This window comes from Lutra lutra, chromosome 1 (assembly GCF_902655055.1).
Source record: "Lutra lutra chromosome 1, mLutLut1.2, whole genome shotgun sequence".
In the NCBI taxonomy this organism is placed as follows: domain Eukaryota; kingdom Metazoa; phylum Chordata; class Mammalia; order Carnivora; family Mustelidae; genus Lutra; species Lutra lutra.
In genome coordinates, this window is record NC_062278.1 from 133,389,697 (window position 1) to 133,414,639 (window position 24,943).

The 24,943-nt window shown below is 43.7% G+C and overlaps 1 long non-coding RNA gene across 1 annotated transcript; it reads right to left on the reverse strand.

Annotated features, from left to right (window-relative positions):
- Positions 1–993: 993 nt before the first annotated feature.
- LOC125084658 (uncharacterized) lies at positions 994–7,044 on the reverse strand. The gene is made up of 2 exons (XR_007122662.1): positions 6,973–7,044; positions 994–1,742 (listed from the first exon to the last, which is right to left on the reverse strand). It is a non-coding gene; the product is annotated as an uncharacterized LOC125084658 (long non-coding RNA).
- Between the last annotated feature and the right edge of the window lie 17,899 nt (positions 7,045–24,943).

Consider the following 24,943-nt stretch of genomic DNA (forward strand, 5'->3'; position numbering starts at 1 on the left):
ACAAATCAGGGCTTCCTCCACACTATCCAGCCCTGAACACCAGCAAACCACTGCTCACTGGTAATGTTATGGGACCCAAGTAAAAGTATATATGCAGATACAGATACAGATACGTTCAAACATTGAAAAATTATAAATCACATTAATGCACTGTTACATAGAATAGTTCTAACCTCCAACCCTGGCAGGTAGACCTTTATGATGACTGGAAAGCTAGGTTCAAATTTAGAATTCCAATGCTCTTCCAAGTTCCCTGTTGGGTGGCAGTAGGGGGTGAGCCAGCCCTGACCAGCCTTCCCTTTCCACTCTGTCCCCAGATCCATCCCACTCCATGTGAGGACCCCCAGACTGAACATTCAAGCACCCTGCAAGCCCCCAAACCACAAAGGCTGCTCTTCAGCCTCCCTTCCGGCCTAAGTATGCACATTGCTGGGGGAGGTCCACTCTCAGCAGGACAATCCTGGGGGAAAAGCCTGCATGGGACCTGGAAGCATCCTGAGGGCTGTTTGGGCAGGGAATGCTGGAGTTCCAGGTACCTGGCTGTGGTCTAGAGGATATGGCAGAATCTCCAGGGAGACAGCACCTTGGCCCCATGGATTCCTCAGCCCACAGAGGAGGAGAAGGCAAGAAGAGGCCAGTGTGGGGATCTCTAAAGCAGTGCCTGGGCAAGGGCCTCTAAGCTCTGTGGGCGTCAGTTGTCTCTTTTCACCACAAAATGACAATTAAAATAGCCCTAGAGCCATCATAAGAATTAATGTTAATAGCTATGTAGCACTTAGTCTTGGCCCATAAGTGGTTAATTTAATCTAAATTAAACATTTGTTCCTTGAGGAGCACACTGGACACTGGGAGTCGAAAATCCTGGCCTTTAAACTCTGCTCAGCCGTCTATTAACTGAGTTATTCCCTCAGCTCTCCGAGACTCTTTGTTTCCTTGTCTTTAGTATGGAATTTGGACTGGACATCTTCCGTAGCTAGCCGTGGCTTACTTTTCTAACTAGCAAAGGGATCTTATATTCAAGGGAGGGAAAGATAAAATGGATTCCATAGGGGAGGGGAAAAAAACTTCATCTCTAGACCTAGCATTTCTGCCTGAATTAGAATTTTAAGCACGTGATCCAGTGGCGTGGGAATTTCTCCCACGGCGGAGTATGTGGTTAGCAAGGCCGCTTTGTATTCATTATGGGAGTTCAGCATTTTGATGACATTTACATTTGAAGAATCCAAGGCTGGCCTTCCCCAGTCAGGGCCTGGGGAGTGACCTGCCCTTCAGCAAGGTGGCAGAGAGTGTGACAGTGAGGTCCACATGGGTGGCGGCCATTCCCCACGGCTCCTCTGGCTTGCTCTCCATCTCAGCTACACTCAAGAGGTCTGTAACTGTTATCGACTGCTGTGTAACAAACCAACCCAGATTTAGTGGTGTAAAGGATGATTGCAATTTAATATTATGATATTTCACAGTTGTGGGGGATGATAAGGCTCAGCCGGGTGGTTCTTTTTTGGGGTCTCTCATTCATTTGTACTCAGAGAATAGCCGGGATGGGAGTCATCGCAAAAGTTTCTTCTTCCATATGACTTGGTGCCTAGGCTGAGAAGACTCAACAGCTGGGCTCCTCAGACATCCCTTTCTGTTTCTCCAGTGCTGCAGTTTCCAGTACGTGGTCTGTCCATCTCTCTGGTACAATGGCTTCAGGGCAGCCATACTTCTTACACAGAGGCTCGGGGTGCCGAAGGTGTATGTCCCTGAAAGAGATCCAGATGGAGGCTCTATTAATTTCATTAATTTCATTAATTTCTATTAATTTCATTAATTTCATGACCTAGACTTGGAAATCACAAACATCACTATTATCACATTCTTTTTATTAGAAGTGAGTCGCTAAGGAAGGCCTATTTGAAAAGGGCGAGAAATGAGACCCCACCTCTTACAGGAAGGAGTGTCAAAGAATTTGTAGACATGCTTTAGATGACCACAGATTCCTCTCTCTCACACAGAGATTGGATGGAGATAGAACCTGAGAAGTAGACAGGGCCCTCCCTTCCCAAGGAAGCTCCCTTCCTAAGAGGAAGCCAAACTGAAGTGCCCAGGGCCAAGTCAGGAGCCACACTCCTCACAGGAGGCTGGACAGCCTCAGGCAGAGTAAGCTTTATTGATCTCTCTCAATCCCCCAGATTCAGGTGAATGCGTATCTTGAGACTGTCTATTCGAAAGGGTACTACATTATCAGCCTTACTGGATACCCAGATGCTTCTGTACAGACCTACCTGTCCACTATTCTATGCCCTGAAACTTATGGCAAAGCTCATCTGATGCCCACTGAAGGGAGAAGACCCAAGTGGTCACAGAAGTCCACATCTACCCAAGAGACTGAATATACCAGCAGACAATGGCCACACTATGTGGAAATAGAACTCTGATCCACAAGCCATGCAATAACCAGTGCGGGATTCAAACCACACCCTCTGCAGCAAGTGGCCCCACGTGGTCAGAACTTGGTCAATGACTACTAGCTTCCCTAATAGTGCAACTACTTCCAACTCAGGACCAACCAAAGAAAGCCAGATATGGTCCTCAGATCAATCACATAAGATACTCTGCTTCTAGTTATACTACATCCTGCTTCCCCGAGCTAAAGCCTCCAATCACACACACTCAATGCCTTTCTTTAATTTACTATAAAATCTTTCCCATTCCCCTGCCTGTCTTTGGGCCTCTAACACATGCATGATGGTGGCTGTTTCCCCTACTACAGCAAATGCTGAGTAAATAGCATTCTCCTTTGGGTGGTCTTTGGTTATTTCCACAAACCCAGGGGTCTCCCCCAGAAGGGGACTACAGAAGTTGGTCTCATCAAGAAATGATGGTGGCATGGGCTAATGTGGTAGCATTGGAGCAGGTGAATGGAGGTTTCTGAAAATATTTTGAAAGGGAGCCATTGGGGTGGTGCTGATGGATCAAATATGGGTGAAGGACAAAGATGGTTAAGGATGACACCAAGTTTGGGCCCTAAGCAATAGGGTGAATGATGACACCAGCCTCTGAGATGGCAAAGATGGGAATCAAGTGTTGAGTTTGGGAAAGCCTGGGTGGCTCAGTTGTTAAGTGTCTGAGTCTTGATTTTGGCTCAGGTCATGATCTCAGGGTTGTGTGATCAAGCCCAATGTAGGGCTCTGTGCTGGGCCTGGAGCTTGCTTAAGATTCTCTCTCTCAGGGCGCCTGGGTGGCTCAGTCAGTTAAGTGGCTGCCTTTGGCTCATGTCATGATCCCAGGGTCCTGGGATTGAGCACCGTATCGGGCTCCCTGCTCGGTGGGGAGTCTGCTTTTCTCTCTCCCTCTGCCTGCTGCTCTGCCTACTTGTCCTATCTCTGTATTAAATAAAATCTTTAAAAAAATTCTCTCTCCCTTTCCCTCTGGCCCCCCACCCCACCCCTGCTTGTGCATGCACCCATGCTCTCTGAGAGAGAGAGAGAGAGAGGAAAGAATTGAGCTTGGGGATGCCTATTAGAGTCAAGGTATGAATTTGGAGGTCACTAGAGAGTAGATGGGGCTTAAAATCGTGAGACTAGATGAGATCACAGTGGGAAAAGGATGGTTCGTTCCAATTAATAAGTATGTATTGAGCATCTACTATGTGTCAGGCATTAAGGCAGCTTTGCGGATTTAGTAGGAGAAAACACAAGATACTGGCCCAGTGTTCAGAACTATATGGTCTGTTGGGGATTCAGATAATAATCAATTATTCATGCAAGTGAATAGGGGGCAAGTAGTATGAGAACAAGCAATAAGGGAATGTGATCCAGTAGGAGACCTAAATTAGGAGTTGTGGTTGGCTGGGTGAAGGGGGGAGGGAAAATCATTCCTGGCAGGAGAAGAGCATGTGGTTCTGTAAGAGGAGGGGATCAGGCTATTGTGGGATGAACTGAGAGATGGAAGGACCGCCTCATGGGAGCTAAGCAGGCAAGGTCCAGTCTAGGCAGGACCTTAGAGGCCATGGAAACAGAGTTTGTTTTCTTCCTAGAAGGAATGATTCCAATGATTATTGGAGGAATTTAAGTGTGGGGAGTATAAGATCTGAGTGCTATAAATACATGTACCTAGAACCCACCCTAAAGTTTCTGATATAGGTTGTTTGAGTTGAGACCAAGGTAATCTGCGTTATTAGCAAGAGCCCCAGAGGATGGTGACATATGCAGATAGTCCGCGAACCCTTATTTAAAGAAGCACTGGGACTTTCTGATTCTTCAAAGGGTTGCTAAGCCTCCAATGACACTAACAAGACTTGGGCATTGCAGAAATTTGTCTCAGGAAAGGTAGCAGTAGGGTTTTATCAAGGCCAGATGGTTTGATTAAAATAGAACAAAAATGCACAGAGGAATGTGCTATTTTGCATGGACAGAAGACAGGGAACTCTGTCAGTCTGGGAAACCCTGTAATGTGCCCCTGAGACAGCCAGGCCTTGCACTGTTGTTTTTTATTCTTGGGGGCCAACCCCGGACTGGCTTTTCAGTAGTCAGATTTCAAAATGTCATGTTCGGGGCGCCTGGGTGGCTCAGTCTTTAAGCGTCTGCCTTCGGCTCAGGTCATGATCTCGGGGTCCTGGGATCGAGACCCACACTGGGCTCTCTGCTCAGTGGGGAGCCTGCTTCCCCCTCTCCCTCTGCCTGCTTCTCTGCCTACTTGTGATCCCTCTCTGTCCAATAAATAAATAAAATCTTTCAAACAAAACAAAACAAAAAATGGCACGTTCATGATTCCCTGCTCATCCTGAGAGCCCAGCAGAGGGGAAGGCAAGTCTTCGGAGAGCATCGGCTCCAAACTCTGGTCAATCTCTGTCTGAGTTGCTTCCCAAACTTCCTTGGTGCTGAGAAGTCATTGCCTGTGATATTTTGTCTTCAGCTCGCTAACTGGTGTACCATTATCACTGTAGCTCAACCTAAACCCTGTGGAGTAAACCAACCAGGCAGAGGCCAGTGGTCAGCTGGTAGTGAAAGAATTCACTCAAGGCAGAACAAAGGAGCTACAAGTTATCTAGCAGGCAAGACCGCAAAGGAGAGACTGTCTGCCAGGAGGTGGTGGTGAGGTGAGATAGTAAGAGAACTTGTGGATTTTTTGGCGGGGTGGGGGGAGGGGTAACTGTGCCAGATTTAAGTAACCCACTGGTTAGCTAGGGCGTATGGGTATTTTGAGGTGGGTCACCTAATCAGCCTTTTTGCATTCAGTGTGGTGGTCTGTAGGCCCTTTTACCTTATTTGGATTTCCATTTTCAGGCCTGTTGCCGAAAAACAGCCTCTCCAGCCCCTAATCTTCCACACGATGATTTGTCTGCATGACCCTTGAATTTTACTGAAAAATAGCCCACAGAGACAACGAGGAACAACTGGGGCCCTCTCTGCTCTTTGCCATGTGAGGATACTAGGAGAAGTCTGCAGTCTGCAACCTAGTGGATGGCCCTCACCAGCACCCAGCCATGTTAGCACCCTTATCTCGGTTTCCAGATACTTCCAGAACTGCATGACTCCTCATGAGGTGTGCTGTTGGATTTTGCTTTGTCAGCAAGTCTGAACACTACTCCTTAAAGAGATCTAAGCCAGTATAATATGGGAAGCAAAGGAAATAAAAGGAATCCAAACAGAAAAGAAAGTCATTTTACTTGCATGAAACGTGATCGTCTTTGTTGAATATCCTATGGAACCCTCAACAGAGCTACTATAACTAGCAATGCATTCATCCCCCACCTAGGCCAGAGAAAAGGCCATGAGAAGAAGCCATTCTCCTGCAATCCAGAACATGACTCAGCAGCTAAACATGACAGCTTTAGCTATAGAAAATGGATGAAGATACAGTTGGATAGTACCATTTTCTTTTCTTTTAGAAGTTTAGAGTATATAAACTAAGAAACAGAAGTTTGCAACACCTAAAAATCCAAACCAGAGGAGAGGCAAGAAGAAACTATTGATGTAGAGTGAGAAACAGAAAGAGAAAGAAATAATCATAAGATTACTAATGGCCCTTATTCTCTCTGGTCACTTCCTAGTTTTCAGAGATGAAAGAAAGATGGATTAAAAGTAAGCCAAACGATCGTCATAAGTAAAAAACCATGAAGGGAAAAAAAAAAGAAAAAGCCCCAAGTTTGAAAATTTATGAAGAAAAGTATTTGAGAGGAAGGGCAGACTTGAAGTCAATCAATAAATATAAATGATGAAATCCCCTTGCAAAATGTTTTGTATTTATTAAATTAATCAAGTACTTTTAGGGGGACTATGGCCTTGAAGAAAAATAATAAACTTCTTTAGCAGTAGGTTTAGAGGATGGTTTATCATTCAAACTTGGAAAATAATAAAAGCTGTTTTTTTGAAAAGATGTTCTCATAGATAATAATAATGAAAACGTTAAAAAGCCAAAAAATGTTAATTCCTTACCGTTAAAATTTGGAGAATTAATTAAAAAACAAACACTATCCACAGAAACTGTTATTATGCTGTAATGAAACTGATAAAATGTTAGGCAGTTATACCTCAATTTAAAAAAAAAGGTGATTAGAATAAATTACTAGATGTAAAATTTTAAAAAGAGAGAATTAAGAAAGACAAAGTATGTTTTAATGCCCTTTTCTGGTCGCATGAGAATCTGGGCAATGATGGTGACCGGAAGGAGGGTTGCTGCTGTGGGGAAGGAGAGAAACAGAACTGTGAAATAGTCTGGAGGGAAAAGCTTCTGCCACTCACGATTGATCCCTTGCCCAGATGGCAAAAAAGTCCTCACTTCATTACTGGGGTTGTTCACAGTCAGAGTGACAGGATTAGGACAAGCCATTCCCTAAATCCCATCAGTAAAGGTGAATCTTGGGAGGAAGATAGCCATCACCTCAGTCCTGATCGAGCCTTCCCACCACTGTGCGAATAACGCGACAGGACCTGACCCCAATGAGAAGCTGAGAAGCCAGGTTGAAGCTAAATGTCACAGCAGGCCTACCTGGGCCGGCAGGTAAAGTGAGGGAGCAGAGCCCTGTGGTCAGAGGACTCCCAGCGGCAACGCTGTTGCCAGGCAACTGCGGAAGCAGAGAACAATGAGCACCTGCCATCCGGAGCCTCTGGGGTTCAGTCCTTCTCCAGACCAGTCCCTGGCTACCCCAGGACAGAGTGGGTACAATATTGCTAAAGCTTCTGGTTTTCTAAGAGATGGCAGAAATGTGGATTTTTTTTTTAAGTGTGAGAACTCTCAACATTCAAACATTGGAACTAATTCCAACTTTTTTATTATTGGATGGAATAATTCAAACTTTAAAAAAAATGGTGGGGAGGAGGGAGGAGAAAAATAAGATCCATAGGTCAAACCCTGCCATAATTTTGCAACTTCAAGCCTTGTATGTTAAATATTAACTCACTTAATCCCTACTTGAATCCCAGGAGGTTAAGTACGATTGTCCCTATTCTATGGATGAGAAAATTGAGGCTCAGAGTACATGGGATTTGTTCCAGAATCAAAGATTGTCCTTTGGTTTCTTCTGGCAGTTCCTCTTGTCATTTTTCCTGGGATTCTTCTTCAAAATTTGACTATATTTTCTGTGGAATTCCTTTTCTTTACATTTTTGGTAGCTGTTACCATGTTCATGTGCTTCTCCACAAGGAGCCATTTTAAAGGTTGGTGCTTCAGAATACATTGTTCAAGGCTGATTCTGTTTGAAAAGATGTTGGTGTCTTTTTAATTTCAAAAAAGAAAAATGGCATCCAGCTAACCTGGCTCATTCTGACTTTCCCGTGGAAGCACAGGAGTGTACCTCAGAGGTTGGAGACACAAGCCACATCTGAAGTGAGCTAGAATTACTGAGAACCATTATAATTTACTTTAGAAGCAAATGTGTGGTTGAGGCCGTTTGAGGCCAGTCGCGTCACTGGGATTTGAAGTTTACACATTATTAAGACTCAGTCACGGACGGCAACAGCTTAGAATTTTGGCCAATAAAAGATTTTTGGGGGCGCCTGGGTGGCTCAGTGGGTTAAAGCCTCTGCCTTCGGCTCAGGTCATGATCCCAGGGTCCTGGGATCGAGCCCCGCATCGGGCTCTCTGCTCAGCAGGGAGCCTGCTTCTTCCTCTCTCTCTGCTTGTCTCTCTGCCTACTTGTGATCTCTGTCAAATGAATAAATAAAATCTTTAAAAAAAAAAAGATTTTTGAGGGGAACAGTGTTGTTAGAATGACCTGTATGTGGTGACAGTAAAAAGCAAATTGACTTTTAGTCAGTTTATTATTTTTATATCTTCATAAAATGGAACCTTTTAATCATTTTATCTTGGGCAACTTCTCTCACCATCTACTCTTGTTATCCTGCTGTAGAGGGATGTTGGTTCCAACCATAATTCTGAAAGAATCCAGAGGTGTGACAGTATCTAATGCCGGACAGGTTTTGGGGTGTCTGGAGGTAGGAGGGAGACAGAAGGTGAAGGAGAAACAGAATATACTCACACATTGCTGGAGGAATTGGGGATCTCTGCTAATGGTTATGAAAATTAAGCATAAATATACCTTTCAATTCAATAATCCTACCTCCAGGAATCAGTTCTGTGGAAAACAAAGTCCTAATTCAAAGGAGCTACGGGCAGCAACATTTGTTGGGCATTGTTGATGATAGAAAAAAAAAATGGAAAGAGGCTGAATGCGCATGGAATTCCATGGAATTCCACATGGCCACTAACAAGCTCGTCTGTACTGGTTGACTCAGAAAGGTCTCCACAATGTTTTATTAACTGAAAAATGCAAGGAGGCCAAAATTGTTCGCCACCAACAAGGCCGTCCTCATGTGATTATTTAATGTTATGATTCTAAGAGCCAAGAAAAAGGCATAGAAGGATGCGCACACATCTCACTTATCAGGAGAAAAGAGGTGAAGAGCCAGAGCAAGAAAAAGTATGCTGTAGGTAAGGGAATAACAGAAGACTGTCCCCATAAAAAACAACATGCAAAATATTTTCTTATATGACATCGCACATTCTTGATCATTGTCCCAGAAGACTGTGGAAGTAGGCGCCCAGACTCCTTAGCACTGTCCATTAGAACTTCCTACAATGATGGAAAGGTTTTATATCTGGGCTATCCAAAACAGCAGCCAGTAGACACATGTGGCCATTGAGCCCCTGGAATGTGGTTAGTGTGACTGAGAAACAAAATCTTTCATCTTATTTATTTTTTTAATTTATTCTTTAAAATTTTCTTTATTATCTTCAGTTAGCCAGAATACAGTACATCATTAGTTTTTGATGTAGTGCTCATCACCACACATGCCCTCCTTAATACCCAGTTACCCCAACCCCCTTCCCTTCTGTAACCCTCGGTTTGGTTCCTGGAGTCCAGAGTCTCTCATCGTTTGTCTCCCTCTCTGATTTCTTCCCATTCAGTTTTCCCTCCCTTCCCCTGCGGTCCTCCATGCTGGTCCTTATGTTCCACATAAATTTTAATTAATTTTAAATAGTGAAGCTATAGACAACGATTTTCTATAAGTGGTAGAGTAGCAGTTTATTTGTATTTGCTCTCTTCTACTCTTCTGTAATGTTTGAATGTTTCTATGAGGAACAGTTATTTATGTAATCGGTAAACAAAGAAACCAACCAACAAAGACCCATAGAGAAGCAGTATGTGCAGTGATTAAGAGCTCAGATTTAGATCCAGACAACCTGGTTCAAATCCTAGCCTTGCTACTCATTGCAAATAATTTGGGGCACATTACTTAACCCCAAATTATTTTTTTCATTGTATCTCAGTCACCTGGCCCATAGGATGGGATTGGTCATGATACCTGCCTCATGGGGTTATTGTGAAACTTAAGGAAGTTTATCCATGTAAAGTACTTAGGACAGTTCCTGGCACGCGGTGTTTGGTATTGTTAGCTGAGCGTGTCAGGGATCTTCACTGTAGGTGGTAGAAAACACTGGCTATGGAATCTACTAGATACTTGTGGGTTCACAAAAATGTTGAGATATGTAGGTGACCAAGTTGAAGGCTAAGACCGAAGGCCCCAAATAATGTTTCACTACTGGCCCTGACAGAGAAGCCGCTGATGCCGACATATGTTGTCTGGGAGCAATTGTTTCATTCTGTTCCCGAGTAGAAGTCCCACCCAGGTATATGAGACTGGAAGAGCCCAGAGCCCATACATGGGCCATCGCTGCAAGGAAGTCTGGGAAAGCAAGTCTTCTGCTCGGCACTCTTGGCTTCTCTCGGGCAGGTGGCCATAAGACAGGAGGCTCCCCTAAAGTAAGAAGGACTTCATGAGCTAGGCAGCCAAACACGAAGACAGAAAATCCATGACAGATGCTACTTAAACTAGGGCAAGCTCGGGGAGAGAGGGCAACAAACGGAGAATTGCCAAGGACACCTGGGTTCTGGACTCATTATCTCCAAGTAGCTTTGCAAATCTCAGAGGTATCTGTATTGGTCTGGATCGTGGTGGTTTTCATATCCGTGAAATAAAAGTATCAGATTGGTGTCTGGGTGTTGGCAGCTGTGAAATGTCATGTTCTCTGGTCATCTCTGGTTTGATTTAAAAACAAAGAACATCAAGAAGATCTCATTATGTTGCGGGAGAATAAAGGGTTTTATCCAAAATTGCTTCAACGTCAATTTTTGGAAATGGGCAGGGTAAACATTTTTATAGGCATTTTTGTTCCTCTCTTTAAAATAATTTGTGAAAGTGACACTGTTGGTTATTGGAAGAATTGAGGGGAGACCTTCAATCTCTAGATCCCAAAGCCTGAAATGGACCAGGCTGTTTGTAAACAGGAGAGGCAAAGTTGCCATGAGGTGGGAAAAGACAGACTCCGCTTCTGTAAGTCCTTTGGAACTTGCTGGCTGATTCTGTTTTAGCCCCACTTAGAAGTAAGGGGAAGAAAGCTCTTGTTGCTTCTGCTGTTTCCCCCCGTGAAAGCTACTAGGCTTCTTTCAAGCTTTCTTTCTCTATTACTCTGATACAGTTTTAGGCTGATTTCCATTTCATTTGAAAGTTTTTCTTCGGTTGTATGGTGTAGGCTCATGTGTCTAAGTTTTGCCGAGACCCTGAGTGGGATTCCATGGCATATCAATTTCTTTCTTGGTAGAGGATGTAGGTCTTATTTTACAAGCTTAATTCGGGAATTCCCAGAGGTTTTCACACCATGGCCCTCAGGAAAATGGTGCCTGTGCAACACATGAGGTTATTTTGGACACTGAGGTGGCCGTCCAACGGCTCCAGCTGCAGCTCCCCCAGTCCTAGCCCCGCTGCCCTGAGGAATGAGGCACCAACAAGGCCACCGTCTGCATCCCATTTATGGCTCACCCGTGTGTGACTCTCCGCGATAAGCTCGGGCCAAAGCCAGTAGGCAAACTGGGTCTGACAGACCAAAGCTCTTCACACACAGTTTTCCTGGGATGGGTCTATTGAAGCGTGGAACAGATCGGAAAGTGATCTCATGAGCGGACGGAGCAGTAGAATGGCATCCACGGAAGAGTGGCTGAACAAACTGCAGTGTATTCAGACCGTATATTTTACTTCCAAGAAGGAAAGACTATGGATTCCACACAGCCACATGGATGAAGGTTCAAAACATGCTGAGTGAGAGCCAGACACGAAAGAGAACATGCTTGTGGTATTGCATTTATATGATGTTTTATATATTCATATATATATATATATATATATATATATATATATATTCCACATATATATGACATTTTAGAACATCCAAAATGTATCTGTGGGGGCATGGGGGTGGGGATTTGCTAGAAGGGACATGAAGCAACTTTCTGGGGTGGTGGTCCTGTTCTTTATTTTGTTTTTAAAAGATTTTATTTGTCAGAAGGAGGGAGAGAGAGAGGACTAGCAGGGGGAGCAGCAGGCAGAGGGAGAAGCAGCCTGCTGCTGCGCTGAGCAGGGAGCACAATGTGGGACTCAGTCCCAAGACCCTGGGGTCATGACTTGAGCCAAAGGCAGATACTTAACTGACTTGAGTCACCCAGGCATCGCAGTTCTGTTTTTTCTCTTGATAGAGGTTGGGTTGCACAAGTGTGTGCATCTGCCACTGAAGATGAGTTCTTCTCACAGTACATAAGCTTTCGTGTAAAGATAAGTAAATGTTGAAATGCTAGTTAATACTAGGCAAGCTGACATGCTCAGGGGAGAAGTACACGGGCATCTGCCACTTACTTTAAGTAACGTCAAAAAATGTGATGGAATGAGGGACAGACAAAGGAACAGATAGACGAATAAAAATGTGGCAGAGCGGGTGAAAAAGTATGTTAATGGTAGAAGCCAGGTGGTGGGTGTACAGAATGTAGGCGGCTGGTCCCTGTGCCATTCTTCCAACTTCTCTGTATATCCCGAAGTTTTTATAACAGCATGTTAGAGAAGACATCAGTAAAATCATAGTAGTGTGGGACCATTCATAAAATTAGTTATGTGTTTAGGGTAAGGACGCTTCTTGTGCATTCATAGCTGCTAATGAATCCCAGAGCAGCAAAGAGTCTTAAGAGATTGAGTCCAGTGACCTCGTGTAACAGGTGGGAAAACAGGCCCGGAGAGGAAGTGACTTGCCGCCAGGTCACACAACTAGGTGGGAGCAAGCCAGGCCTAGCACTGAGGACCTTCTAGGGTCTATCATTTGGGAAGGGTGTTTGCCTGAAGCATTTGCGAGAAAATGCTTTTCAGAACCTTGGAGTTTTGTTTCTATCTGATAATATACTTCTGCAAATGATAATCTTTGGTATTACCCAAGCAATTAATTCAAACACTGCATTTTTAAAGTTTGTAGACACTGGGGGTAAAAACAACAACAAAAAAACGAAATGGTACTTTAAGCGGCTTAATTAAAGTCTTTAGCTACTTATCTATTTATTGCTTTATTCTAAAGTGTTTTTGTAGTGCGCAACTGCCTTGGCAGAGCACGGAGAAATCCAATTATTAATTACTGTTATCATAACCACTTCACAAAGCAGTAAGTACGGAGACCTTCGCTGTATTTCCCAGGAGCAAAAGTTTCACATCGACCTTCCTCAAAGACAAGCAACTCCAGAGTCAAACGTTCCTATGAATCATCAAGAGCTATTAGTAAACCCTTTGTAGACTTTCTGAGTCATTACCTAAAAGAAGATTTAACTGGGGTTTAATTTGAGGAGAAAATAGAGGGCTAAAATGTAATATTTTTCTTCTCCCTTTAAAAGTTCTGGTGCTTGGGGCGCCTGGGTGGCTCAGTGGGTTAAGCCTCTGCCTTCAGCTCGGGTCATGATCCCAGGGTCCTGGGATCAAGCCCCACATCTGGCTCTCTGCTCAGCGGGGAGCCTGCTTCCTCCTCTCTCTCTGCCTGCCTCTCTGCCTGCTTGTGATCTCTCTCTGTCAACTAAATAAATAAAATCTTTAAAAAAAAAAAAAAAAAGTTCTGGTGCTTGACCCCATTTGCTTGTCCTGTGCTGCCCGTGGCTCCTAAGATAGAAGGGCTTGTCAGAGGCACACTGCCGCTTCTGTAGGGCTGAAGTATGTCTGCAAGGAACGCGTCGAGCCCTCTTCCTCACTAATAATTCACTGACAAATGCTTCCAGTCTTTCCCTTGTCTTAGCCACTCTTCTCTAGGCAGTTGCCATGATCTCGCTAAAATAATTCATACATATAAATTATGATTCCATTTATATGAAGCTCTAGATAGAGAAAATTCATCTCTATTGAAGGGAAGCAGATTAGTGGCTGCCCAGGGATAGCAGCTGAGGAGAAAGGGAGGACAGAAAATGGACAGGAGAAAACATTTAGGGGTGAGGGATATCTCTCTTGTTAGTGTTTATGTTGTCGGTAGCATAGCCCGTAGATGGAAACTTATCAAAACGTATACTTTAAGGGCACCTGGGTGGCTCAGTCGGTTAGTGTCTGCCTGGGCTGAGGTCATGATCTCCAGGTCCTGGGATCCAGTCCCACGTCAGGTTTCCTGCTCAGCCGGGACTCTGCCCCTCCCCCCGGCTCATGCTCTCTCTCTCTCTCCCTCAAATAAATCAAATCTTAAAAAAAAAAAAGAGAGAGAGAGAAAGAATGTATACTTTAAATACGTGCAGTTTACTGCCTGCCAATTACATCTCAATAAAGCTATTAAAACGAAAACTGAATAAAAACTTAATGGTGAAATAAAAAGCAAATATGATGTGTCCTATTTAATGCTTCAGTGGTTTTCCCATTCTCTTTGGGTGAAATCCAGTCTCTCTAATGCTGGCTTGGAAGGCTTGACGATGTGATGCCCGGCTCAGTCTTGGTGCAAATCTTATCATGTCCAGCCTCTCAAACAGGGATCCCAGTCATCCTGAAGTTCTTCCAGTTCTTGGGTCCACTCCAAGCACTTGCATCCTTTGCTTCTTGGAATGTTCTCCCATGCTCCACTCCTACACACACACACACACACACACATTTACCTGGATAATTGCTTTAGGCTTCTGCTTAGATGTCCCTTCCATGAAGCTTCCCCTGACCATCCTCTCCCACCACCATGACTGGAGGGAGCCTCCCCCATGTGCATCTGTAGTACACAGAGATTGCCATATCTTAGCACTTATTCCTCTGTCCTGTAAATGCCTATTTGTTTCTCTGAAGCCCCTTAACCACTGCAAAGTTGTGAGGGCCATAAAGGTGTCTGTCTTATATCTCATAGCTCCAGGGCCTTGGACACTACAGCATATGGTATGTTTGTTGAATGATCTGATAACTAAATCAATGATACATAGAAGATCGAAGAGTATAATCTTAACCACTAAACCTAAAGAAGATCAGGCCCATCCTGTAAATGGGGCAGAGGCATGGTAAGGGCTCTGGCTCCAATGTCAAGTAGACTTGGCTTCAGATATCAGCTCTGTCGCTTAGTAGTGCAAGGACGTGGAAGTTCCCCAACCTCGTTGTGCCTCAGTATGCCCCTTTGTTAAATGGAGACAGAGTGATGCTTGTCTCATTGGGTTGTTTTAAGGATTAAATGAGATAATCTATGTAACTTGAGGTCCAGTACCTCATTTGGCCCAATAAATGTCAACCACAGCCAAACAAAACAGTATTATAGTCCTTAAGAACAAAAGGAAGTCAGTCACATCAATGTTTCTTGTATCACCAAAATGGGGAACCTTGTTTGGGGTTAAGTAGCTTCCTTACTTAAGTTCAGAGGCTCAAACTTATAGTTTTGCCTTTGAGGCTTCCTGTGCATTTTCCTGCAGTGTCTTTTTGGTGAGTCTAAAGCTAGTGAGGCCTTTGAGTATCTCTAAAACCTCGCTGAAGCAACACCTGGAGGTGAGGAGTCCAAGGGAATGTTCCATCAGGGAGAAAGAGTTGCTCTCCGCTTACCTGTGAGTCAGCTCCTTGCAGGGAGGCTGGACTGTGCTTGCAGGCTTCTGGGGGTGCTGGCAGGTGCCACTCAACTGAAACCCCATCTGGGAATTGCCATGGCTGCAGAGAGACGCCTCACCCAAATTCACACTGTCTTCCTAGGGGTAGCCGCCTCCCATGACCGGTTGGTGTGGGGGTTCAAAGGCCTAGTTACATTGCCCCAACTAGAGATGGCTCTGAAGGCCATTCTAGCTCCAGAACTCCCCGCAGAACTGGCCTCTGTTGTGGTTGCAGAGTAGTTCAGCATTTCCCTCTGCCCCGTTGGTGCCTGAGAGCTCTTCTCAATGAACCTCTTGCCTGCAAATCTCTGGCTCAGAAATCTCTTCCCCTGGAAGCTGGACCTGTGATACCCTTAAGTCCAAGCAACTCTCTGTTGACCCACGGGACATCCTGATGCCCGTATACTCATGTGACACTGGGCAAGCAACCAATTCAGGGCCCCAGTACGTTCTCTGAAGTTGACACAACAGAGTAGCAAAAGGTGTCTTGGAACAGAAGAATACAATCAAATTCCTACTGCTCTTATGAATTTGAGGTGTTGAGTTACATTTCAGGGCAAGTAGCATTTATGAAAAAGGTACTGAATTTATTAAATGATTGAAAAGAATATTTAGGGTGGAAACCTGGGACATCAAGATACAGACAACTGAACTAGTCTTAACTAAAATGTAAACTACTAAGGGTGTATTTTTGCCTATTTTGCTCACTGCTGTGTTTCTAGCACTTAAAACATGACTGGCATATAAGAGATGCTCAAAAAACGTTTCCTGAGTCAACGAGTATAGAGTTTGGCAGGGAAGTGGTAGACAGGAAGGGAGGCAAAGCTGAAAGCAAAATGAAAAATAGAACTTAATTCAAGTCCCATAGAGGCAGCGAGGGAGTGAAGCTCGGGGGGTCAGATCGTAAGCTATGACAACATGCAGACCTGAGTTCAGCTGAGGCTTTGCTCTATCTACTTTGTGACTGTTGGGAAATCATTTCATGTCTCCAAGCCTCTTTCCTTATCTGTGCAATGGAGTTCTTATTTAATTAGATGACCACAGATTAAATAAAATGATTTAGGTTAAGTAGCTAGTACATAGTAGACAGTCAATTATGTTTATAAAGGAGGATATGATAGATATGTACACACACACACGCATACTCACACAATCTCAAGGGAGTCCAGGGTGGCAGTGTTTAAAGCAAACCTGCAGGTCCTTAGGAGGAAGTCATGTGGTGCTTTTTTGTAAGAGGCTTGATAGCCTGTTGGCTTTTAGGTTGACAAAAATTGATGCAGAATGTTCTGGCCAAGTAGAGCCTATGAAATAAACTCACAAGGCTACACCAGCCCATTAATTTGAGTCCTAACCATATTACTAATTCTATAGTCACTTAAGCAAATAAATGTTTCGAAACACCCTTTGGAGAACAGCCTAATTTGTGATTTTTTTTAAATTGGCCATTTGAGATGCTGCTGCTGAGGCTTGAATGTCCAGCTCTGACGGAAAGCAGAAGGGTTGTGCCAGCTCCAGGAGAGGCCTTTTGACTGTCTCTGCCCAAGCGTTCCCAACGACAAAAGCTAGGGACGCAGGATTAGCCACAGTATCTAGTTACCATGGTATATAAGCTACAAAATCCATTTCTGATTTCATTCAATTCTTGGATATGGGGTGGGAGTGGGCGAGCTGCCAGGGAGACAGTGCTTTTACACAAATCCCTCAATGACAAGGAATTGTTTGAAATCAGGCAGAACATTACTTTCGTTTGTGCCCCCTTCACACCGTGTTTGATAAAAAATAATCATGTACTTAATTCAGTAGTAATGTCCTGCCTTCTGCGGCACCATTATTGCCAGTTTGGACGTTGTGGTTTTCTTCCCTCTCTTACTAACTCTTACTAGCTCCCTCTCTTACTAACTAGCAGCTATGAAATCTGGATAGAATTCATAGCTGCTATGAATTCTAGCATAGCATTCATATGCTCTCACTCAATCCTATCACCGGGGGGCAGTCACCAACTCAGATCTCTCTCAAACCTAAGCCAATGAGCTCATGGACTTCCTTTAGCCACAGGGACTGGCCAGCGCTGGCCCAATCATGGCAAAACTAGACTCCTCCCTTGGATGCAAATAAGGAAAACAACACCAGACTGAGCTTCACTCTACAATAGAGCATAGTGAGAGAATAAAACTAAATCATTGTGCCTTTGGATCAAATATTCCTGAAATCGACATACTTCTCTGATTCCCTGGTATAGAAGCTAAAAGGTCTTAAGTTGGACAATCTTAGTCACAGCCAAAAATGTCATAATAATAGAGGCCCATCAGAATGTGGAAATGTGTTTACATTTCCAAAATCACACTGGCTTCGGGCATTTCGTGACGGAGGCTCTGCTCACCTCCCCACAGTAGCGTGCCTCACCAAGGCAAGCGATCTCGCTTAAGCAAAATGATTTTCCTTCACACCTGAAGTAGAATCTGAATCTGGAATTTGCGACCTGTTTGTGCGTGGCACTGCACCTTCTGACTCCCTCTGTGAATGATGATGGTGTAGTGAAGGTTCAGAAAGTCATGCAGAACCAGAGTTGGACAGGGTACCTGCTGGTGAGTCCAACACCAATGAGGCAGACCAGGAGAACATCTTTAACATTGGTTAGCCCATGAATGGGTCCCCGACAGTTCAGGGCCCGCCAGCAGCCTCTACACAGAAGGCTTCTCTTTCTTGATTGTCATCAACAAACAGTAGAGGGGTTTTGTTAAAAGATGAAGTTTACCAGTGAATTACCTAACCTTCTCTACCTGTACATCTTGTTTGGTTTCACACAATTAGTAAGCAGCATTTAATTACAAATGTCCCTGAAATAAAACTATGAAGTATATTTTGCTCTCCTGGTGAGAAATTCATTCAGAACCACGTAGGTGCCCAAATCTCAATTAAAATAAATATAAAGGCAGGGACCGTTGGATCATTCTGGTAGCTTTTATTTTTTTTAACGACTTTATTTATTTATTTGGGAGAAAGATTGAGTGAGAAAGTGAGCACAAGCAGGAGCAGAGGGAGAGGAAGAAGCAGGATACCCACTGACCAGGGAGCCCGAAGTGGGGCTTGATCCCAGGACCCTGGGATCATGACCTGAGCCAAAGGCAGACACTTAATCCACTGAGCCACCCAGGTGCCACACGGATCATTCTAGTAGCTTTTAAAGGTCTGTTCTTAGAAAACCCAGAATGCCCTGAGAATGACAAGGTGGCAAACTACAGGCTGAGTTGGGAGATTTTCAGCCATATTTAATGATACCTGAAAAATCCACAATTCACCCAATGGACTTTGTTTTTCCATTAAAAAGTATGGAAATAACACTTGCTATAAATAGTCTACATCTTTTTTTTTTAAAGATTTTATTTATTTATCTGACAGACAGAGGTCACAAGTAGGCAGAGAGGCAGGCAGATAGAGAGAGAGAGGAGGAAGCAAGCTCCCTGCCGAGCAGAAAGCCTGATGCGGGGCTCCATCCCAGGACCCTGAGCCAAAGGCAGAGGCCTGAACCCACTGAGCCACCCAGGTACCCCAATAGTCTATATCTTAAGGTAATTGTAATTAGCTATAATGTACACAAACTTGCAAGCCTAATCTACCCACGGCTACCAGTATTTTTAAAATTTTTATTATTTGTTTAAGTAATCTCTACACTCAGTGTGGGGCTCAGACTTGTGACCCCGAGATCACGAGTTGCAGGCTCTCCAGACTGAGCCAGCCAGTCTTCCCCTACCAGGTGCTAGCAGACTTGAAGCAATGATCTATGAACTTAATGTCCTTAACATATTATGAAACTGAAACAATATGATCCTCTCACCAGGGTTATTTTTAAAAGTTTCATGCAGGTAATACATAAAGATATTTACTGTAATATGGGGCACAATATGGTTGTTCTGTAAGGGACATAGAGCCCTTCACACTAAGGAGATGAATGATAGAATTTTAGTTACCACCCAACAAGTAGAAGAGGATCTGAGGCGTGTCTCTAGGGACCACTAAAACCTTATCACATAATAGTAAGGCTGATAAATCTTAATACGTATATTAGGTAGGCTCATCTATACTGTGTCCATCATTTGATGACCAGGAAGTATGATGTTGCCATGGTAATAAGTTGCTGGGATACTTCCAAGCAGCTTTGTAAGCTCTTTGTTAAACTATATCGTATGGGTTAAAAATTCATATTGATGAATTTTTAACTTTGATTTGGATTTGATTGGAAAGAGCGAGGGGAGGTATTTCTTTGCATTGTTAGGAAGTCAAAGAGGGCTCTTTGAGATCATTTATCCAATCCTTTCACTCATTTTACAGATTAATTTATTCAAATATTTGTTGAGCACATACGACATGCTAGGCACTGTGTTAATAATGGAAGATACAGGGCACCCTTGAGATTTTCACAGGAGATGGGAAAACCAAAACCCAGAGAAGTTAGGGAGATCGCCCAGAGTCACAAGGTCACGGGATTTCTAAAAAAGCTTGAATTCTAGTCCAATGCTATTTGCCACAATGTGAAAAAACTTGTTGAAAAAGAATTAATATGAATTAATATTCAAAATGGGCTTCCACAGTCTTATTTAACTTCCCTAAGAGAAAAGACTTTTTAAGAAGCATGCATTCAATAAGCATTTTACTGACTGCTTGCTGAGTCTACTTTATTAGCAACATACCAGATGCTGGGGAAATAAAGGCGTGTTCCAGTAAGGCCAAAAACAATTTAAAGGAAGAAGCCTGGCCAGTGGGATGGTTGCTGTTGTGGCGGCACGCTCTGGTTGCCATAGCCATCCAGACTTAAAGGGAGAAAGCTGCCCTGCAGGGGTGATGAGCTTTGAAGGAGAAGCAGGCTTTGGAGAGGCTTGGCACAAGGGGGACCTGCCAGGATTGGACAGTGTTTAATGTAATTACCATGTTAATAAAAAGAGGATTGGCATTTTCCCAGCAGCGCCTGAGAGCAGGTGCCTAATGCTGGTGGAGACCACGTGTCCTGTTTCAAGCATTCAGCTCTTCTGTCCCCCAAAATTGGAGCTTCCTCAACTGATGACAGATCCTACTTTGGGAAATGGGGTCCTGAAGCCACTGTTTGAACGGATCTTAGAGTACAAGGGTAATTTATTCTACCTAAAACATCCTTTCCAACCGCAACCCTGGATGTAACTGTAACTCCTTCCATCAGCAACTGACCCAAAGTTTTGGCTTCCATCCGTCCCTACCCCAGCCAGGCAGTTCTTGAGACCATTGAGTGTCTACCTGCGATCTTCCGCCCTGCTTGGCTGGGTCCCGTGAGTCCCGTTTACAGGATACTTGGGGCTGGCCTGGTCCCTGATGGCACAGGCAGGCAGAAGGCCCTCCCCCTCCCGGCCTGCTATCTCAGAACTCATCATCCAGCATTCTCCCTCGCTGGCTCCAAAGCCGCTTCAAGCCACAGTGTTTGGTCTCCATCACCCCTCCCCTTCATTCCCATGCTCACTGCTGCCCTGTCCGGGCCTCTGTCTGCTGCCTCCGGTAGTGGATGAGCCAGAGAACCCACATTGCTGGCATTTCTGACTCCTTGTTTCTCAGACCCCCTGCACACCACAGGCTGTTTTTTAGAAGTCACGTATGACTTCAGATGACTCCAAAGTGGAGAGTGAGGCTTCTCCCACCCTGCCTTTCCCTCACTCTAAGACCTCAGTGATGGCAGGACAGCATGCTATTTTCTGTACCTCTCAGGACAAAAGTGGCTGTCATTAAGCCATAACACAATGTTTTCCTATCACTTGGAAGGTTTTTTTTTTTAATGTTCTAAATATTGAAAAATATTTTTTGGACAATTTAATTTTTAATTTTTTAAAAATTTTTGGACATTTTTAGAGATGAGTTTTCATCATAGATTACTCTTGTGCATACACAGAAAGGAAACAGAGATGAAATAAATTGATTCAAATAGTTCTCACAGTTCTGCACAGTGTCCAGCTCTTTTAAATCATTTTTCAACTTGGGGTCTTAGGTGGCTGTGTTTTTCTATGGAACATTGTCTTCTGTGTCATCAAGAGCCATGGTGTTGCAACATTTCTTAAGAGTTGTCCACAGTCACTTCAAGCTCTATTACAAAGCTGTCATCATCAAGACAGCATGGTACTGGCACAAAAACAGACACATAGATCAATGGAACAGAATAGAGAGCCCAGAAATAGACCCTCAACTTTATGGTCAACTAATCTTCGACAAAGCAGGAAAGAATGTCCAATGGAAAAAAGACAGCCTCTTCAATAAATGGTGTTGGGAAAATTGGACAGCCACATGCAGAAAAATGAAATTGGACCATTTCCTTACACCACACACAAAAATAGACTCAAAATGGATGAAGGACCTCAATGTGAGAAAGGAATCCATCAAAATCCTTGAGGAGAACACAGGCAGCAACCTCTTCGACCTCAGCCGCAGCAACATCTTCCTAGGAACATCGCCAAAGGCAAGGGAAGCAAGGGCAAAAATGAACTATTGGGATTTTATCAAGATCAAAAGCTTTTGCACAGCAAAGGAAACAGTGAACAAAACCAAAAGACAACTGACAGAATGGGAGAAGATATTTGCAAACGACATATCAGATAAAGGGCTAGTGTCCAAAATCTATAAAGAACTTAGCAAACTCAACACCCAAAGAACAAATAATCCAATCAAGAAATGAGCAGAAGACATGAACAGACATTTCTGCAAAGAAGACATCCAGATGGCCAACAGACACATGAAAAAGTGCTCCATATCACTTGGCATCAGGGAAATACAATCAAAACCACCATGAGATATCACCTCACACCAGTCAGAATGGCTAAAATCAACAAGTCAGGAAATGACAGATGCTAGCGAGGATGCGGAGAAAGGGGAACCCTCCTACACTGTTGGTGGGAATGCAAGCTTGTGCAACCACTCTGGAAAACAGCATGGAGGTTCCTCAAAATCTTGAAAATAGAGCTACCCTATGACCCAGCAATTGCACTACTGGGTATTTACCCTAAAGATACAAACGTAGTGATCCGAAGGGGCACGTGCACCCGAATGTTTATAGCAGCAACATCTACAATAGCCAAACTATGGAAAGAACCTAGATGTCCATCAACAGATGAATGGATAAAGAAGATGTGGTATATATACACAATGGAATACTATGCAGCCATCAAAAGAAATGAAATCTTGCCATTTGCGACGACGTGGATGGAACTAGAGGGTATCATGCTTAGCGAAATAAGTCAATCGGAGAAAGACAACTATCATATGATCTCCCTGATATGAGGAAATGGAGATGCAACATGGTGGGGGGGTGAAACAAGATGGGATTGGGAGGGAGACAAACCATAAGTGACTCTTAATCTCACAAAACAAACTGAAGGTTGCTGGGGGGAGGGGGGTTGGGAGAGGCAGGTGGGATTATGGACATTGGGGAGGGTATGTGCTATGGTGAGTGCTGTGAAGTGTGTAAACCTGGCGATTCACAGACCTGTACCCCCTGGGGATAAAAATACACTATATATTTATTTAAAAAATTAAATTAAATTAAATTAAATTAAATTAAATTAAAAAATAAAAATTAAAAAATAAAAACATGGAGAAAACAATTAAAAAAAAAGAGTTGTCCACAGTCATCTCTGGGATTTCCTCCCAACTGTGGACATTCCCTCCAAAAATGTTCAAGCCATGTGCAGCAAATGACAGCTAGGTCAAGACCACTACCTGGAATCAGCTGTCAGAGCATCCTGATTTCAGAGATTTTAAAATGTGCGTCTTAGAATAATGGAAACAATGGTAAGTCTGACCTGATGTTTTTGAACATATTATCATGGCTTTAAAACTTATCAGAGAGAAAATCCAGGATCCAGAATTTCCCTTGGCCTTTTTACATGGCACCACCCTGTGTCTATTTCCAGAGATTTCTGTTTTGTGATTTGACTCTTGGCAGCCTCTTACCCATCGGGCCCATTTTCCAAAGGAGAAGGATGAGAACTTCAAAGCTGCCCCTAGAAGAGGAGCTCCTGTCAAGGACTCCCTGGTTTTAATCCAGCCAAGTTTGCACTTGGATCCATCCAAAGAGTATCCAGGGCTGAGTACTGAGGTAGGACAGGTCTGCAACAAGTGTTTTCAGATCCAATATTCTCTTTTTGTAATAAACATTTCTAGCCATCCAGGAGCAAATTGTATTTTCCAAGGATGGCCACAAAAATATCTGTCCCATAGGGAGCCTGGGTGGCTCAGTCGTTAAGCATCTGCCTTTAGGTGAGGTCATGACCCCAGGGTCCTGGGATTGAGCCCCATATCAGGCTCCCTGCTTAGCTGGAAGCCTGTTTCTCTTTCTTCCCCTCCCCTTGCTTGTATTCCCTCTCTCTGTGTGTCAAATAAATTAATAAAAAATCTTTGTCCCACCTTTGTCACCCCCTTATCAAGAGATGAACCTCCTGACCTACCCCTTGAAGCTGTGTGAGTTTACATCTTCTTTGTAATCAACAGAAGGGGACAGAAGTGCAGTTGTGTCTTCTGAGGCTAAGTCAGACAAGGCCACACAACCTCCATCGTGCTTGCTGGAACACCCATGCTGGACCCTGACCTGCCACGTAAGCAGGCTGACGGCTTGAAGGCAGCCATGCTGGGAGCCCCCAAGACTACGAGACTGTGTGGACAGGGAGAGACACCTGGCCTGTCCCCGCCTCCTCAAGCTCCAGCCTCTCTCTGACTCCAGTTGTGAAAAATAAAGTGACTGTTGTAAATCTAAGCCACTGAATTTTGGGATGATTCATTATATGACAATGGTAACTGGCAAACACCTTTTGTTGTTTTGGTGTCCCAACCACCTTATGCTCACAGAGATTCAATTACTCTCTCTCCCTCATCTATTCTTCCCATCACCCTTAAGTTCTAGAATAGAAAATTTAGATAGCTTACCATCTATTGCATAAATAAGAAATAATTCAACTTAGCCTGAGAAGCTGAAAAAAAGCTAATTCTTTTTAATGGGGGGGTGCAAAGGGAGAGAGAGAATCTTAAGCAGGTTCCATGATGGGCACAGAGGCAGACAGGGAGCTCAATTTCACAACCCTGAGATCATGACCTGAGTCAAAGTCAAGTCAGATGCTTAACCAACTGAGCCACCCAGACATCCCAGAAGCTTAAAAAAAAAAAAAAAAGTTAAACCATGAATTCCTTCTTCCGGTCTCAGTCCTGGCATGAGCGGCTTCTGGGGGTGGGAGAGAGTGAAAGTGTCCTCCTGTCCCATCTGAGCAAGGGGGTGCAGGCCTCAAAACCTGGCAGGACTAGGTTTTGTAGGATATGAATCTTACACAATTTGGGGAATGCTCTTAAAACAACAACAACCAAAATTAGAAAAAAAAAAAGAAAAAGAAAACAAACCAATTTAGGATATCAAATCACAACTTTAAAAAGCAAAAAAGACCACAAACGTGACAAAATCCAGGAAAAATTCAGAAAATGACAACAAATTGCCTGGCACAGCTTTTTAATATTCTTTCCTACTTTTGGTTGGGGGTCCTGTGTCCTTTAATTTTATACTATCATTTTCGATATAGTATGAAGGAA